Source organism: Pleurodeles waltl, chromosome 7 (genome assembly GCF_031143425.1).
Source record: "Pleurodeles waltl isolate 20211129_DDA chromosome 7, aPleWal1.hap1.20221129, whole genome shotgun sequence".
Classification (NCBI taxonomy): domain Eukaryota; kingdom Metazoa; phylum Chordata; class Amphibia; order Caudata; family Salamandridae; genus Pleurodeles; species Pleurodeles waltl.
In genome coordinates, this window is record NC_090446.1 from 448,211,527 (window position 1) to 448,228,713 (window position 17,187).

Consider the following 17,187-nt stretch of genomic DNA (forward strand, 5'->3'; position numbering starts at 1 on the left):
GGGTATGAGGAAGTATAGTGAATATACACCTGTTCCATATTGAGTTTTGCGGAACCAATTCTATTGCTTCTTTTAGTAATAGCGATTGTACCTCTTGTAACAGAAAGTTGTGTTCTGGGGACAACCTGTGATAACGAGGGGGAATGTTTGGAGGAGTAGAAATGAGTGTCTAGGCAGTAACCATAGCAGATAATTGAAAGCACCCACTGATCTGTGGTGATGTTTTGCCAGTGAGAGTGGAATTGTTGCAGTCTTCCTCCCACAGGAGATGTGTGGGATGTTCAGGAAGTCATTGTTTTGGGGGAGTGGTGACACTCCGAGGTTTGCAATTTGCCTCTGGCTCTAAAGTGTTGACCTCCGTAAGAGCCTCTAAATGATCCTCTTGGATAATACTGCTGGGTTTTTTTGGGCTGTCAGGTGGAAGCCTCTGTAGTTTGGGGTTTGAAACCTCCCCTAAACTGCTGTTTGCGAAAGGAACCCCGTTAAGGTGTGGTATATAGGGCTCCCATGGCTTTTGCAGTGTCATAGTTCTCCTGAGTTTTTCAATAGTTGTGTCAACCTCAGGTCCAAATAGATGCTCCCTATCAAAGGGCATGTTAAGCACTGCCTGCTTTATTTTCGGTTTAAACCGGGAAGATCTTAACCATGCATGCCTATGAATTGTTATGCTAGTGTTAATACTTCTAGCTGCAGTATCGGCTGCGTCAAGGGCAGATCTAATTTGGTTACTGATGATTGCTTGTCCCTCTTCAACAATTTGTTGTGCTCTTTTTAGATGCTCTTTCGGTAAGTATTGCAAGAATTCGTGCATTTCATCCCATTGTGCCCTGTCAAACCTTGCTAACAGGGCTTTAGAATTGGCAATACGCCATTGGTTAGCTACACTTTTAACAGCTGCATTAAACTTTCTGCTTTCCTTGTTAGGGGAGGAGTATCCCCTGAAGATTGGCTATTGGCCCTTCTCCTTGCAGCACTGACTACAACAGAGTGTGGTGGTACCTGTTGTGTGATATAGACGGGGTCGGTTGGCAGAGGCTTGTATTTTTTAAAATCTATTCTTGGGGTTAAAACCCTAGCCTTGACAGGTTCCTTAAATAGGTCGTCAGCATGTCTAAGCATGCCAGGCAGCACTGGTAAACACTGGTAGTGTGAGTGAGTGGAGGACAATGTTGTAAGGAAATGCCTCCTTGGCATGGTTGCCCCCTGACTTTTTGCCTTTGCTGATGCTATGTTTACAATTGAAAGTGTGCTGAGGCCTGCTAACCAGGCCCCAGCACCAGTGTTCTTTCCCTAACCTGTACTTTTGTATCCACAATTGGCAGACCCTGGCATCCAGATAAGTCCCTTGTAACTGGTACTTCTAGTACCAAGGGCCCTGATGCCAAGGAAGGTCTCTAAGGGATGCAGCATGTCTTATGCCACCCTGGAGACCTCTCACTCAGTACAGACACACTGCTTGCCAGCTTGTGTGTGCTAGTGAGGACAAAACGAGTAAGTCGACATGGCACTCCCCTCAGGGTGCCATGCCAGCCTCTCACTGCCTATGCAGTATAGGTAAGACACCCCTCTAGCAGGCCTTACAGCCCTAAGGCAGGGTGCACTATACCATAGGTGAGGGTACCAGTGCATGAGCATGGTACCCCTACAGTGTCTAAACAAAACCTTAGACATTGTAAGTGCAGGGTAGCCATAAGAGTATATGGTCTGGGAGTCTGTCAAACACGAACTCCACAGCACCATAATGGCTACACTGAAAACTGGGAAGTTTGGTATCAAACTTCTCAGCACAATAAATGCACACTGATGCCAGTGTACATTTTATTGTAAAATACACCACAGAGGGCACCTTAGAGGTGCCCCCTGAAACTTAACCGACTATCTGTGTAGGCTGACTAGTTTTAGCAGCCTGCCACAAACCGAGACATGTTGCTGGCCCCATGGGGAGAGTGCCTTTGTCACTCTGAGGCCAGTAACAAAGCCTGCACTGGGTGGAGATGCTAACACCTCTCCCAGGCAGGAATTGTCACACCTGGCGGTGAGCCTCAAAGGCTCACCTCCTTTGTGCCAACCCAGCAGGACACTCCAGCTAGTGGAGTTGCCCGCCCCCTCCGGCCAGGCCCCACTTTTGGCGGCAAGGCCGGAGAAAATAATGAGAATAACAAGGAGGAGTCACTGGCCAGTCAGGACAGCCCCTAAGGTGTCCTGAGCTGAGGTGACTCTAACTTTTAGAAATCCTCCATCTTGCAGATGGAGGATTCCCCCAATAGGGTTAGGATTGTGACCCCCTCCCCTTGGGAGGAGGCACAAAGAGGGTGTACCCACCCTCAGGGCTAGTAGCCATTGGCTACTAACCCCCCAGACCTAAACACGCCCTTAAATTTAGTATTTAAGGGCTACCCTGAACCCTAGAAAATTAGATTCCTGCAACTACAAGAAGAAGGACTGCCTAGCTGAAAAACCCCTGCAGAGGAAGACCAGAAGACGACAACTGCCTTGGCTCCAGAAACTCACCGGCCTGTCTCCTGCCTTCCAAAGATCCTGCTCCAGCGACGCCTTCCGAAGGGACCAGCGACCTCGACATCCTCTGAGGACTGCCCCTGCTTCGAAAAGACAAGAAACTCCCGAGGACAGCGGACCTGCTCCAAGAAAAGCTGCAACTTTGTTTCCCGCAGCTTTAAAGAACCCTGCAAGCTCCCCGCAAGAAGCGTGAGACTTGCAACACTGCACCCGGCGACCCCGACTCGGCTGGTGGAGATCCGACGCCTCAGGAGGGACCCCAGGACTACTCTGATACTGTGAGTACCAAAACCTGTCCCCCCTGAGCCCCCACAGCGCCGCCTGCAGAGGGAATCCCGAGGCTTCCCCTGACCGCGACTCCTTGAATCCAAAGTCCCGACACCTGGGAGAGACCCTGCACCCGCAGCCCCCAGGACCTGAAGGACCGGACTTTCACTGGAGGAGTGACCCCCAGGAGTCCCTCTCCCTTGACCAAGTGGAGGTTTCCCCGAGGAACCCCCCCCTTGCCTGCCTGCAGCGCTGAAGAGATCCCTAGATCTCCCATTGACTTCCATTACAAACCCGACGCTTGTTTCTACACTGCACCCGGCCGCCCCCGCGCCGCTGAGGGTGAAATTTCTGTGTGGACTTGTGTCCCCCCCGGTGCCCTACAAAACCCCCCTGGTCTGCCCTCCGAAGACGCGGGTACTTACCTGCAAGCAGACCGGAACCGGGGCACCCCCTTCTCTCCATTCTAGCCTATGTGTTTTGGGCACCACTTTGAACTCTGCACCTGACCGGCCCTGAGCTGCTGGTGTGGTGACTTTGGGGTTGCTCTGAACCCCCAACGGTGGGCTACCTTGGACCAAGAACTGAACCCTGTAAGTGTCTTACTTACCTGGAAAAACTAATCAAAACTTACCTCCCCTAGGAACTGTGAAAATTGCACTAAGTGTCCACTTTTAAAACAGCTATTTGTCAATAACTTGAAAAGTATACATGCAATTTTGATGATTTGAAGTTCCTAAAGTACTTACCTGCAATACCTTTCGAACGAGCTATTACATGTAGAATTTGAACCTGTGGTTCTTAAAATAAACTAAGAAAAGATATTTTTCTATATAAAAACCTATTGGCTGGATTTGTCTCTGAGTGTGTGTACCTCATTTATTGTCTATGTGTATGTACAACAAATGCTTAACACTACTCCTTGGATAAGCCTACTGCTCGACCACACTACCACAAAATAGAGCATTAGTATTATCTATTTCTACCACTATTTTACCTCTAAGGGGAACCCTTGGACTCTGTGCATGCTATTCCTTACTTTGAAATAGCACATACAGAGCCAACTTCCTACATTGGTGGATCAGCGGTGGGGTACAAGACTTTGCATTTGCTGGACTACTCAGCCAATACCTGATCACACGACAAATTCCAAAATTGTCATTAGAAATTGATTTTTGCAATTTGAAAAGTTTTCTAAATTCTTAAAAGACCTGCTAGGGCCTTGTGTTAGATCCTGTTTAGCATTTCTTTTAGAGTTTAAAAGTTTGTTAAAAGTTTGAATTAGATTCTAGAACCAGTTTTAGTTTCTTAAAAAGTATTCCAACTTTTAGAAGCATAATGTCTAGCACAGATGTGAATGTGGTGGAACTCGACACCACACCTTACCTCCATCTACAGATGAGAGAGCTAAGGTCACTCTGTAAACTAAAGAAAATAGCAATGGGCCCCAAACCTACCAAAGTACAGCTCCAGGAGCTTTTGGCAGAGTTTGAAAAGGCCAACCCCTCTGAGGATGGCAACTCAGAGGATGAAGATAGTGACTTGGAGGGAAATTCCCCCCCTCCAGTCCTACTTAGGGAGAGCAGGGCTTCTCAAGCCCTGACTCCACAAATAATAGTCAGAGATGCTGGTTCCCTCACAGGAGGGACCAACAACTCTGAAATCACTGAGGATAACTCCAGTGAAGAGGACATCCAGTTAGCCAGGATGGCCAAAAGATTGGCTTTGGAAAGACAGATCCTAGCCATAGAGAGGGAAAGACAAGAGATGGGCCTAGGACCCATCAATGGTGGCAGCAACATAAATAGGGTCAGAGATTCTCCTGACATGTTGAAAATCCCCAAAGGGATTGTAACTAAATATGAAGATGGTGATGACATCACCAAATGGTTCACAGCTTTTGAGAGGGCTTGTGTAACCAGAAAAGTGAACAGATCTCACTGGGGTGCTCTCCTTTGGGAAATGTTCACAGGAAAGTGTAGGGATAGACTCCTCACACTCTCTGGACAAGACGCAGAATCTTATGACCTCATGAAGGGTACCCTGATTGAGGGCTTTGGATTCTCCACTGAGGAGTACAGGATTAGGTTCAGGGGGGCTCAAAAATCCTCGAGCCAGACCTGGGTTGACTTTGTTGACTACTCAGTGAAAACACTAGATGGTTGGATTCAAGGCAGTGGTGTAAGTAATTATGATGGGCTGTACAATTTATTTGTGAAAGAACACCTGTTAAGTAATTGTTTCAATGATAAACTGCATCAGCATCTGGTAGACCTAGGACCAATTTCTCCCCAAGAATTGGGAAAGAAGGCGGACCATTGGGTCAAGACAAGGGTGTCCAAGACTTCAACAGGGGGTGACCAAAAGAAAGGGGTCACAAAGACTCCCCAGCAGAAGGGTGATGAGACAACCAAAACTAAAAATAGTAAAGAGTCTTCTACAGGCCCCCAAAAACCTGCACAGGAGGGTGGGCCCAGAGCCTCTTCACAAAACAATGGGTACAAGGGTAAAAACTTTGATCCCAAAAAGGCCTGGTGTCATAGCTGTAAACAGCATGGACACCAAACTGGAGACAAGGCCTGTCCCAAGAAAGGTTCCACTCCAAACTCCCATCCAGGTAACACTGGTATGGCTAGTCTCCAAGTGGGATCAACAGTGTGCCCAGAGCAAATCAGGGTCCACACTGAAGCTACTCTAGTTTCTGAGGGTGGGGTGGATTTAGCCACACTAGCTGTCTGGCCGCCTAACATGCAAAAATACAGACAGCAACTCTTAATTAATGGGACTAGAATAGAGGGCCTGAGGGATACAGGTGCCAGTGTCACCATGGTGACAGAGAAACTGGTTTCCCCTGGCCAATACCTGACTGGAAAAACTTACACAGTCACCAACGCTGACAATCAGAGAAAAGTACATCCCATGGCAATGGTTACTTTAGAATGGGGAGGGGTCAATGGCCTGAAACAGGTGGTGGTCTCCTCAAATATCCCAGTGGACTGTCTGCTTGGAAATGACCTGGAGTCCTCAGCATGGGCTGAGGTAGAGCTAAAAACCCATGCAGCAATGCTGGGTATCCCTGAACTGGTGTGTGTGAAAACAAGAGCACAATGCAAGGCACGGGGTGAAAAAGTAGAGCTGGAGTCTGGAAAAATGGCCCAGCCTACCAAGAGAACAGGAAAGTCAGTTGGGAAACCAACTGCAACACAGCCAAAGAAAGGGAACCTCTCTTCTCAGGAAGAAGTTCTGCCCTCTGAGGGAACTGAGCCTTTGGAGCTTGAACCTTATCAGGTTGAGCTCTTAGGCCCAGGGGGACCCTCAAGGGAAGAGCTGTGTAAGGGACAAGAAACCTGTCCCTCTCTTGAAGGCCTTAGGCAGCAAGCTGCTGAAGAGTCCAAAGGCAAGAAAAATGGAACACATAGGGTCTATTGGGAAGATGGGCTCCTGTACACTGAGGCCAGAGACCCCAAACCTGGTGCCACTAGGAGAGTGGTAGTGCCTCAGCTGTTCAGAGAGTTCATCCTAACATTGGCCCATGACATTCCCCTTGCTGGACATTTGGGACAAACCAAGACGTGGGAGAGGTTAGTCAACCACTTCTACTGGCCCAATATGTCCAACATGGTTAAGGAGTTTTGCCTCTCCTGCCCCACCTGTCAAGCCAGTGGTAAGACAGGTGGGCATCCAAAGGCCCCCCTCATTCCACTTCCAGTGGTGGGGGTGCCCTTTGAAAGAGTGGGTGTGGACATAGTTGGTCCACTGGAACCTCCCACAGCCTCAGGAAATATGTATATCCTGGTAGTAGTGGATCATGCTACCAGGTATCCTGAAGCTATTCCCCTTAGGTCGACTACTGCCCCTGCAGTAGCCAAGGCCCTCATTGGTATCTTTACCAGAGTGGGTTTCCCTAAGGAGGTGGTGTCTGACAGAGGTACCAACTTCATGTCAGCATACCTAAAGCACATGTGGAATGAGTGTGGAGTGACTTATAAATTCACTACACCATACCATCCACAAACTAATGGCTTGGTTGAGAGATTCAACAAGACATTAAAGGGCATGATCATGGGGCTCCCAGAAAAACTCAAAAGGAGATGGGATGTCCTCCTGCCATGTCTGCTTTTCGCTTACAGGGAAGTACCACAGAAGGGAGTAGGGTTCTCACCCTTTGAACTTCTGTTTGGTCATCCTGTAAGGGGACCACTTGCCCTTGTTAAAGAAGGCTGGGAGAGACCTCTCCATGAGCCTAAACAGGACATAGTGGACTATGTACTTGGCCTTCGCTCTAGAATGGCAGAGTACATGGAAAAGGCAACCAAAAACCTTGAGGCCAGCCAACAGCTCCAGAAGTTTTGGTATGACCAAAAGGCTGCACTGGTTGAGTTCCAACCAGGGCAGAAAGTCTGGGTTCTGGAGCCTGTGGCTCCCAGGGCACTCCAGGACAAATGGAGTGGCCCTTACCCAGTACTAGAGAGGAAGAGTCAGGTCACCTACTTGGTGGACCTGGGCACAAGCAGGAGCCCCAAAAGGGTGATCCATGTAAACCGCCTTAAGCTCTTCCACGACAGGGCTGATGTCAATCTGTTGATGGTAACAGATGAGGATCAGGAGGCAGAGAGTGAACCTCTCCCTGATCTTCTGTCATCAGACCCAAAAGATGGTACAGTAGATGGAGTGATCTACTCAGACACCCTCTCTGGCCAACAGCAAGCTGATTGTAGGAGAGTCCTACAACAGTTTCCTGAACTCTTCTCCTTAACCCCTGGTCAGACACACCTGTGTACCCATGATGTGGACACAGGAGACAGCATGCCTGTCAAGAACAAAATCTTTAGACAGTCTGACCATGTTAAGGAAAGCATCAAGGTGGAAGTCCACAAGATGCTGGAATTGGGAGTCATTGAGCGCTCTGACAGCCCCTGGGCTAGCCCAGTGGTCTTAGTCCCCAAACCTCACACCACAGATGGAAAGAAAGAGATGAGGTTTTGTGTGGACTACAGAGGGCTCAATTCTGTCACCAAGACAGATGCTCATCCAATTCCAAGAGCTGATGAGCTCATTGATAAATTAGGTGCTGCCAAATTTCTAAGTACCTTTGACTTGACAGCAGGGTACTGGCAAATAAAAATGGCACCTGGAGCAAAAGAAAAGACAGCATTCTCCACACCTGATGGGCATTATCAGTTTACTGTTATGCCCTTTGGTTTAAAGAATGCCCCTGCCACCTTCCAAAGGTTGGTGAATCAAGTCCTTGCTGGCTTGGAGTCCTTTAGCACAGCTTATCTTGATGATATTGCTGTCTTTAGCTCCACCTGGCAGGATCACCTGGTCCACCTGAGGAAGGTTTTGAAGGCTCTGCAGTCTGCAGGCCTCTCTATCAAGGCATCCAAATGCCAGATAGGGCAGGGAACTGTGGTTTACTTGGGACACCTTGTAGGTGGAGGCCAAGTTCAGCCACTCCAACCCAAGATCCAGACTATTCTGGACTGGGTAGCTCCAAAAACCCAGACTCAAGTCAGGGCATTCCTTGGCTTGACTGGGTACTACAGGAGGTTTGTGAAGGGATATGGATCCATTGTGACAGCCCTCACTGAGCTCACCTCCAAGAAAATGCCCAAGAAAGTGAACTGGACTGTGGACTGCCAACAGGCCTTTGACACCCTGAAACAGGCAATGTGCTCAGCACCAGTTCTCAAAGCTCCAGATTATTCTAAGCAGTTCATTGTGCAGACTGATGCCTCTGAACATGGGATAGGGGCAGTTTTGTCCCAAACAAATGATGATGGCCTTGACCAGCCTGTTGCTTTCATTAGCAGGAGGTTACTCCCCAGGGAGCAGCGTTGGAGTGCCATTGAGAGGGAGGCCTTTGCTGTGGTTTGGTCCCTGAAGAAGCTGAGACCATACCTCTTTGGGACTCACTTCCTAGTTCAAACTGACCACAGACCTCTCAAATGGCTGATGCAAATGAAAGGTGAAAATCCTAAACTGTTGAGGTGGTCCATCTCCCTACAGGGAATGGACTTTATAGTGGAACACAGACCTGGGACTGCCCATGCCAATGCAGATGGCCTTTCCAGGTTCTTCCACTTAGAAAATGAAGACTCTCTTGGGAAAGGTTAGTCTCATCCTCTTTCGTTTGGGGGGGGGTTGTGTAAGGAAATGCCTCCTTGGCATGGTTGCCCCCTGACTTTTTGCCTTTGCTGATGCTATGTTTACAATTGAAAGTGTGCTGAGGCCTGCTAACCAGGCCCCAGCACCAGTGTTCTTTCCCTAACCTGTACTTTTGTATCCACAATTGGCAGACCCTGGCATCCAGATAAGTCCCTTGTAACTGGTACTTCTAGTACCAAGGGCCCTGATGCCAAGGAAGGTCTCTAAGGGATGCAGCATGTCTTATGCCACCCTGGAGACCTCTCACTCAGTACAGACACACTGCTTGCCAGCTTGTGTGTGCTAGTGAGGACAAAACGAGTAAGTCGACATGGCACTCCCCTCAGGGTGCCATGCCAGCCTCTCACTGCCTATGCAGTATAGGTAAGACACCCCTCTAGCAGGCCTTACAGCCCTAAGGCAGGGTGCACTATACCATAGGTGAGGGTACCAGTGCATGAGCATGGTACCCCTACAGTGTCTAAACAAAACCTTAGACATTGTAAGTGCAGGGTAGCCATAAGAGTATATGGTCTGGGAGTCTGTCAAACACGAACTCCACAGCACCATAATGGCTACACTGAAAACTGGGAAGTTTGGTATCAAACTTCTCAGCACAATAAATGCACACTGATGCCAGTGTACATTTTATTGTAAAATACACCACAGAGGGCACCTTAGAGGTGCCCCCTGAAACTTAACCGACTATCTGTGTAGGCTGACTAGTTTTAGCAGCCTGCCACAAACCGAGACATGTTGCTGGCCCCATGGGGAGAGTGCCTTTGTCACTCTGAGGCCAGTAACAAAGCCTGCACTGGGTGGAGATGCTAACACCTCTCCCAGGCAGGAATTGTCACACCTGGCGGTGAGCCTCAAAGGCTCACCTCCTTTGTGCCAACCCAGCAGGACACTCCAGCTAGTGGAGTTGCCCGCCCCCTCCGGCCAGGCCCCACTTTTGGCGGCAAGGCCGGAGAAAATAATGAGAATAACAAGGAGGAGTCACTGGCCAGTCAGGACAGCCCCTAAGGTGTCCTGAGCTGAGGTGACTCTAACTTTTAGAAATCCTCCATCTTGCAGATGGAGGATTCCCCCAATAGGGTTAGGATTGTGACCCCCTCCCCTTGGGAGGAGGCACAAAGAGGGTGTACCCACCCTCAGGGCTAGTAGCCATTGGCTACTAACCCCCCAGACCTAAACACGCCCTTAAATTTAGTATTTAAGGGCTACCCTGAACCCTAGAAAATTAGATTCCTGCAACTACAAGAAGAAGGACTGCCTAGCTGAAAAACCCCTGCAGAGGAAGACCAGAAGACGACAACTGCCTTGGCTCCAGAAACTCACCGGCCTGTCTCCTGCCTTCCAAAGATCCTGCTCCAGCGACGCCTTCCGAAGGGACCAGCGACCTCGACATCCTCTGAGGACTGCCCCTGCTTCGAAAAGACAAGAAACTCCCGAGGACAGCGGACCTGCTCCAAGAAAAGCTGCAACTTTGTTTCCCGCAGCTTTAAAGAACCCTGCAAGCTCCCCGCAAGAAGCGTGAGACTTGCAACACTGCACCCGGCGACCCCGACTCGGCTGGTGGAGATCCGACGCCTCAGGAGGGACCCCAGGACTACTCTGATACTGTGAGTACCAAAACCTGTCCCCCCTGAGCCCCCACAGCGCCGCCTGCAGAGGGAATCCCGAGGCTTCCCCTGACCGCGACTCCTTGAATCCAAAGTCCCGACACCTGGGAGAGACCCTGCACCCGCAGCCCCCAGGACCTGAAGGACCGGACTTTCACTGGAGGAGTGACCCCCAGGAGTCCCTCTCCCTTGACCAAGTGGAGGTTTCCCCGAGGAACCCCCCCCTTGCCTGCCTGCAGCGCTGAAGAGATCCCTAGATCTCCCATTGACTTCCATTACAAACCCGACGCTTGTTTCTACACTGCACCCGGCCGCCCCCGCGCCGCTGAGGGTGAAATTTCTGTGTGGACTTGTGTCCCCCCCGGTGCCCTACAAAACCCCCCTGGTCTGCCCTCCGAAGACGCGGGTACTTACCTGCAAGCAGACCGGAACCGGGGCACCCCCTTCTCTCCATTCTAGCCTATGTGTTTTGGGCACCACTTTGAACTCTGCACCTGACCGGCCCTGAGCTGCTGGTGTGGTGACTTTGGGGTTGCTCTGAACCCCCAACGGTGGGCTACCTTGGACCAAGAACTGAACCCTGTAAGTGTCTTACTTACCTGGAAAAACTAATCAAAACTTACCTCCCCTAGGAACTGTGAAAATTGCACTAAGTGTCCACTTTTAAAACAGCTATTTGTCAATAACTTGAAAAGTATACATGCAATTTTGATGATTTGAAGTTCCTAAAGTACTTACCTGCAATACCTTTCGAACGAGCTATTACATGTAGAATTTGAACCTGTGGTTCTTAAAATAAACTAAGAAAAGATATTTTTCTATATAAAAACCTATTGGCTGGATTTGTCTCTGAGTGTGTGTACCTCATTTATTGTCTATGTGTATGTACAACAAATGCTTAACACTACTCCTTGGATAAGCCTACTGCTCGACCACACTACCACAAAATAGAGCATTAGTATTATCTATTTTTACCACTATTTTACCTCTAAGGGGAACCCTTGGACTCTGTGCATGCTATTCCTTACTTTGAAATAGCACATACAGAGCCAACTTCCTACAAATGTGTTAAAAAGAAAATCCTCCTCCAAAGGCTCAGCATGCATCTGAACTCCATGGTATACAGCTGCTCTAGAAATGACCTGAGTGTAAGCCGTACTATCCTCTGGTGGTGAAGGTTTGGACGGATAGAGATATGGGTCATTTAATGGTAAATGGACTGGGTCATATAAGTTCCAGGGGTCCACTGTATCTCCACGTGAATATGTATGAGAATGTGTTGGTGAGGGCAATGGTGGTGGGTAGAAGAAAGCTGTGGCAAATGTGGTGGAGAAAGCTGTAAAGGTGATGGATTCTCCTTTCTTTGCTGGTGGTGGAGCAGTATCAAGAGTCTCTTGAAACACCAGCTTTCTCTTGGTTTGCGGAGGAGGTGAAGCAATAATTTTCTCAGTCTTATCGATATGTATCCTTCTTGGTTTACTGTCCATAATCTCCAGGATTGGCTGGATATCAGAGTCCTCAGAATGATATTCAGATGTTTTAACTCCTTTGGAGGAATGTTCAGTAATTATTTTTGAATTGTGTTTTAATCGGCTCAAAAAGTCCTTTCTCCTCTGTATAGAAGGATTTCTTTCAGCTCCGAAATGGTAACTAATTTTTACAGTCCCGAATATACAGCCTGTGATTTCGGCTCCGAAGCCAGATGTTACATTTTCGACTCTGAAGTGTGTGGACGTCGGCTCGGATGTGGAGCTTTTAATGTGTTTGCTCGACTCTGGCATCGAAACAGGTGTGGCCTGTTGATGTGGTGACTTGGCCTTTTTTCGCGCTGAACACGAAGGTCGGTCGCAACAATTTTCATTTGGGTGGAACCATGGCTTTCTGGCAGTGGTGCGCCCAAGGCCTTAATAGGTCTTTTGGTAGTGGGCGTAGGGGCAGGTATACTCACATGCTGAGCCGCAGTGATCGGTTGGCTGTCTTCATCCGAGTCGATGTCCTGAATTGAAACAGCAGTCTGTGCCTGCTCTTCCTCTAAGGTGTCGGTGGACTCTGTACGCTGAGACACCATCTTGAGTCTCCTTGATCTCCAGTCACGTTGTGTCTTTCGACCGGAACGACCGACAAGCTTCACAATCTTCCTCTCGATGTTCAGGAGAAAGGCAAAGATTACATACCACGTGTTGATCGATGTAAGGGAATTTCGCGTGGCATCGGACAGAATCGGAATGGAGTCCGATCCATCAGGGTATGGCGTGGTAGGACTGAACAGGCCAAAGTAGGGTGTGAGTGCCCAAAAGGGTGTTTTCTGGTTTCCGACGGTACTATCGGCTTGATTACAGATGGAAACGCGATCAAAACAATAGCGACGGTAGAATAAAGTTAATATAAAGTTTCCGAATCGAAAGTCTCGGAGCGAGAGGAAACACGTCCAAACCAGACAGCGGACAGAAAACAATCTAAAAGGAGTGTATGCCCATGCGCACCATTACCAAGAGGAGGAGCCACTCGATCCCATGACTCGAAAAAAGACTTCTTTGAAGAAAAACAACTCCTAACACTCCGGGCCCAACACTAGATGGCGGAGGCCCAACACTAGATGGCGGAAAATATGCATAGCATGTGTATCTGCAGCTACACATGCCATCGAACACATATTTACATATACCCAGTGTACATCTGTTCGTGGCGTGTATTGTTACAGAGTCACATGCTGTGTATATTTTGCCATCTAGTGTTGGGCTCGGAGTGTTACAAGTTGTTTTTCTTCACAGAAGCTTTTTTGAGACACAAGAGCGAGGCTCTGCAGGCTGAACAGAATTCCTCAATCTGTATTCTGGGCATTTAATCCATATGTACTCTTGCACTAGATCCATAATATACTACAGAACTGGAGGCTTGTAATTTAGCTGCCTGTTTGGCCAACTGGGCCGTCATGGTCTTTCCATCCTCTTGATGACAAAATATTAACTAATTACTTTAGGGCTGTCTCTAATACGTATTTCATCTTATAGAGTTCAGCAGCCTACGTGCACACTACTGACTCTTCCTCCCACGGAGGTATTCCTTATCGCTTCCCTCAACGTTATTGAACCATATGAAACAATTCACTCTCTTGCCATCTGTTTGCATTAATATGGCTCCAAATGCCCAAACCACTTGCATCCACACTTATTATGTATTCCTTCCATACCACAAACTGTTGCAGATCAAGAGCACCTACAATTTCACAATTATGCTGTTCAAACATGGTTTCTTGCTGGGAACCTATCACAAACTTAGAGTCCTTCTTCATTAACCTAAAGGGTTCTGTTTTCTGTGCATCATTGTTAAATTTGCAATATAAATAAGTTTGTCCTAAAAAAGAAGTAAACGTATCCTTCGACTTCATAACGGAAGCACCCAGACAGACCTCGATGTGGTTGTTTTTAGGTCTTATATCATCCACCAAGATGCTGTGACCTAGGTACTCAACACTGTCGAGATCAAACTGGCATTAGGTCAATCTTGATGTCAAAGCTTTATCATCCAAAACCATTATCTCTAATAAATTCTTCCCATACACCAGGATGACACCCTGAAAAGCTATGGCACCCATCACCCCTTTATGCATCTCCATTATTCGCTTTCAGACAGCCTCTGCACTCACCAAGTCAAAAGGCATCCTCTTCTTTTAGAACAAATCCTTTTGTTGTGCTAAAGGCCATTAGAAATGTATGGTCTTTAGGAAGCACCACTTGGTAAATTCAGAGTAGAAAATACTACAGCACCGAACAGCAAGTATTTATTGACCAATACTATGTTGTATACAAAGACTACCAATAACAGAACTGCTTCTGCTTCCCTTCAACTGTCCTCCTGGAACCCACCCCCATCACACTTACACAGCACTTATCCTAAGATTGCATTGCACTCTCTCACCTTAAGGATCCAAGTGCACATTACACTTTATAAGGTTTAATCTATTGTTTTTAGGCACAGCTTATCAACATTTTTTATGCTCTTTTTGCTCCCAGTATTTTGAGAGATATTCTGAGGCATTCGGGGTCTCGATAGTGTATGGCCTTAAACCAATGTTTCCCCAACTGTGGGTCACAACTCAAGCCAATTTTTGGTGGGTCATTAAATTCCAAGCAATACATAAAGGTGCCTTTAAATGAAAATGTCACTTACCCAGTGTACATCTGTTCGTGGCATCAGTCGCTGAAGATTCACATGTTGTGCCTAGCCCGCCATCTGGTGTTGGGTCGGAGTGTTACAAGTTGTTTTTCTTCGAAGAAGTCTTTCGAGTCACGGGACCGAGTGACTCCTCCTCTTTGTCTCCATTGCGCATGGGCGTCGACTCCATCTTCGATTGTTTTCCCCGCAGAGGGTGAGGTAGGAGTTGTGTTGCAGTAATAGTGCCCATGCAATGGAGTGACTAAGTATGTACCTATTTAAGGTTTAAATAATATATTTACAAATGTACAAAGCTGAGGCTAACTTCCGAACTGCTACAGGCTCCCGGGGAGGCGGGTGGGCACATGTGAATCTTCAGCGACTGATGCCACGAACAGATGTACACTGGGTAAGTGACATTTTCAGTTCGATGGCATCTGTCGCTGTAAATACACATGTTGTGCCTAGACTAGTAAGCAGTTATCTCCCCAAAAGCGGTGGCTCAGCCTGTAGGAGTGGAAGTAGTTTGAAATAAGGTTCTTAACACGGCTTGACCTACTGTGGCTTGTTGTGCGGATAGCACGTCTACACAGTAGTGCTTGGTGAAGGTGTGAGGCGTAGACCATGTGGCTGCCTTACATATTTCGTGCATTGGAATATTTCCTAGAAAGGCCATGGTGGCACCTTTTTTTCTGGTTGAGTGTGCCCTTGGTGTAATGGGCAGCTGTCGTTTTGCTTTAAGGTAACAGATTTGGATGCACTTAACTATCCATCTGGCTATACCTTGTTTTGATACTGGGTTTCCTGCATGAGGTTTCTGGAATGCAATAAATAGCTGTTTAGTTTTTCTGATGTTTTTTGTTCTGTCAATGTAGTACATTAATGCTCTTTTGACATCTAATGTATGTAGTGCCCTCTCAGCTACGGAATCTGGCTGTGGGAAGAACACTGGTAGTTCTACCGTTTGATTTAGGTGGAACGGTGAAATAACCTTTGGTAAAAATTTAGGATTAGTCCTTAGGACTACATTATTTCTGTGTAGTTGGATAAAAGGTTCTTGTATTGTAAACGCTTGAATTTCGCTTACTCTTGGTAGAGATGTGATGGCGATGAGAAATGCAACTTTCCAGGTTAGGAACTGTATTTCGCAAGAGTGCATGGGTTCAAAAGGTGGACCCATGAGTCTTGTTAAGACAACATTGAGGTTCCATGAAGGAACGGGTGGTGTTCTTGGTGGTATAATTCTTTTAAGGCCTTCCATAAATGCTTTAATGACTGGTATCCTATATAGTGAAGTTGAATAGGTAATCTGCAGGTATGCAGATACTGCCGCAAGGTGTATTTTAATGGAAGAGAAAGCTAGGTTAGATTTTTGTAAGTGTAGCAAGTAAGCAACTACATCCTTTGGAGATGCGTGTAATGGTTGGATTTGATTATGATGGCAGTAGCAAACAAACCTCTTCCATTTGCTTGCATAGCAGTGCCTAGTGGATGGCCTTCTGGCTTGCTTTATGACTTCCATACATTCTTGTGTAAGTTCTAAGTGTCCGAATTCTAGGATTTCAGGAGCCAGATTGCTAGATTCAGCGATGCTGGATCTGGATGCCTGATCTGTTGGTTGTGTTGTGTTGTGTTAACAGATCTGGCCTGTTGGGCAATTTGATGTGGGGTACTACTGATAGGTCTAGCAGTGTTGTGTACCAGGGTTGCCTTGCCCAAGTTGGTGCTATCAATATGAGTTTGAGTTTGTTTTGACTCAATTTGTTTACTAGATAAGGAAGGAGAGGGAGAGTGGGAAAAGCGTATGCAAATATCCCTGACCAGTTCATCCATAGGGCATTGCCTTGGGACTGCCTGTGTGGGTATCTGGATGCAAAGTTTTGGCATTTTGCGTTCTCTCTTGTTGCAAACAAGTCTATTTGAGGTGTTCCCCAGAGTCTGAAGTAAGTGTTTAGAATTTGGGGGTGAATTTCCCATTCATGGACCTGTTGGTGATCTCGAGAGAGATTGTCTGCAAGTTGATTCTGGATCCCTGGAATAAACTGTGCTATTAGGCGAATGTGGTTGTGAATTGCCCATCGCCATATCTTCTGTGCTAGAAGGCTCAACTGCGTTGAGTGTGTCCCCCGCTGTTTGTTTAGATAATACATTGTTGTCATGTTGTCTGTTTTGACAAGAATGTATTTGTGAGTTATGATTGGTTGGAAAACCTTTAGTGCTTGAAAAACTGCTAGCAGTTCTAGGTGATTTATATGCAGTTTTGTTTGATGAACGTTCCATTGTCCTTGTATGCTGTGTTGATCGAGGTGTGCTCCCCACCCCGTCATGGAAGCATCTGTTGTTATTACGTATTGTGGCACTGGGTCTTGGAAAGGCCGCCCTTTGTTGAAATTTATACTGTTCCACCATAGAAGCGAGAGATATGTTTGGCGGTCTATCAACACCAGATCTAGAAGGTGACCCTGTGCTTGTGACC

At 47.4% G+C, this 17,187-nt stretch overlaps 1 protein-coding gene across 1 annotated transcript in view; it reads right to left on the reverse strand.

Annotated features, from left to right (window-relative positions):
- LOC138304166 (eukaryotic translation initiation factor 3 subunit C-like) overlaps positions 1–17,187 on the reverse strand; it is a 349,228-nt gene that overhangs the window by 169,086 nt on the left and 162,955 nt on the right. The window lies entirely within an intron of this gene.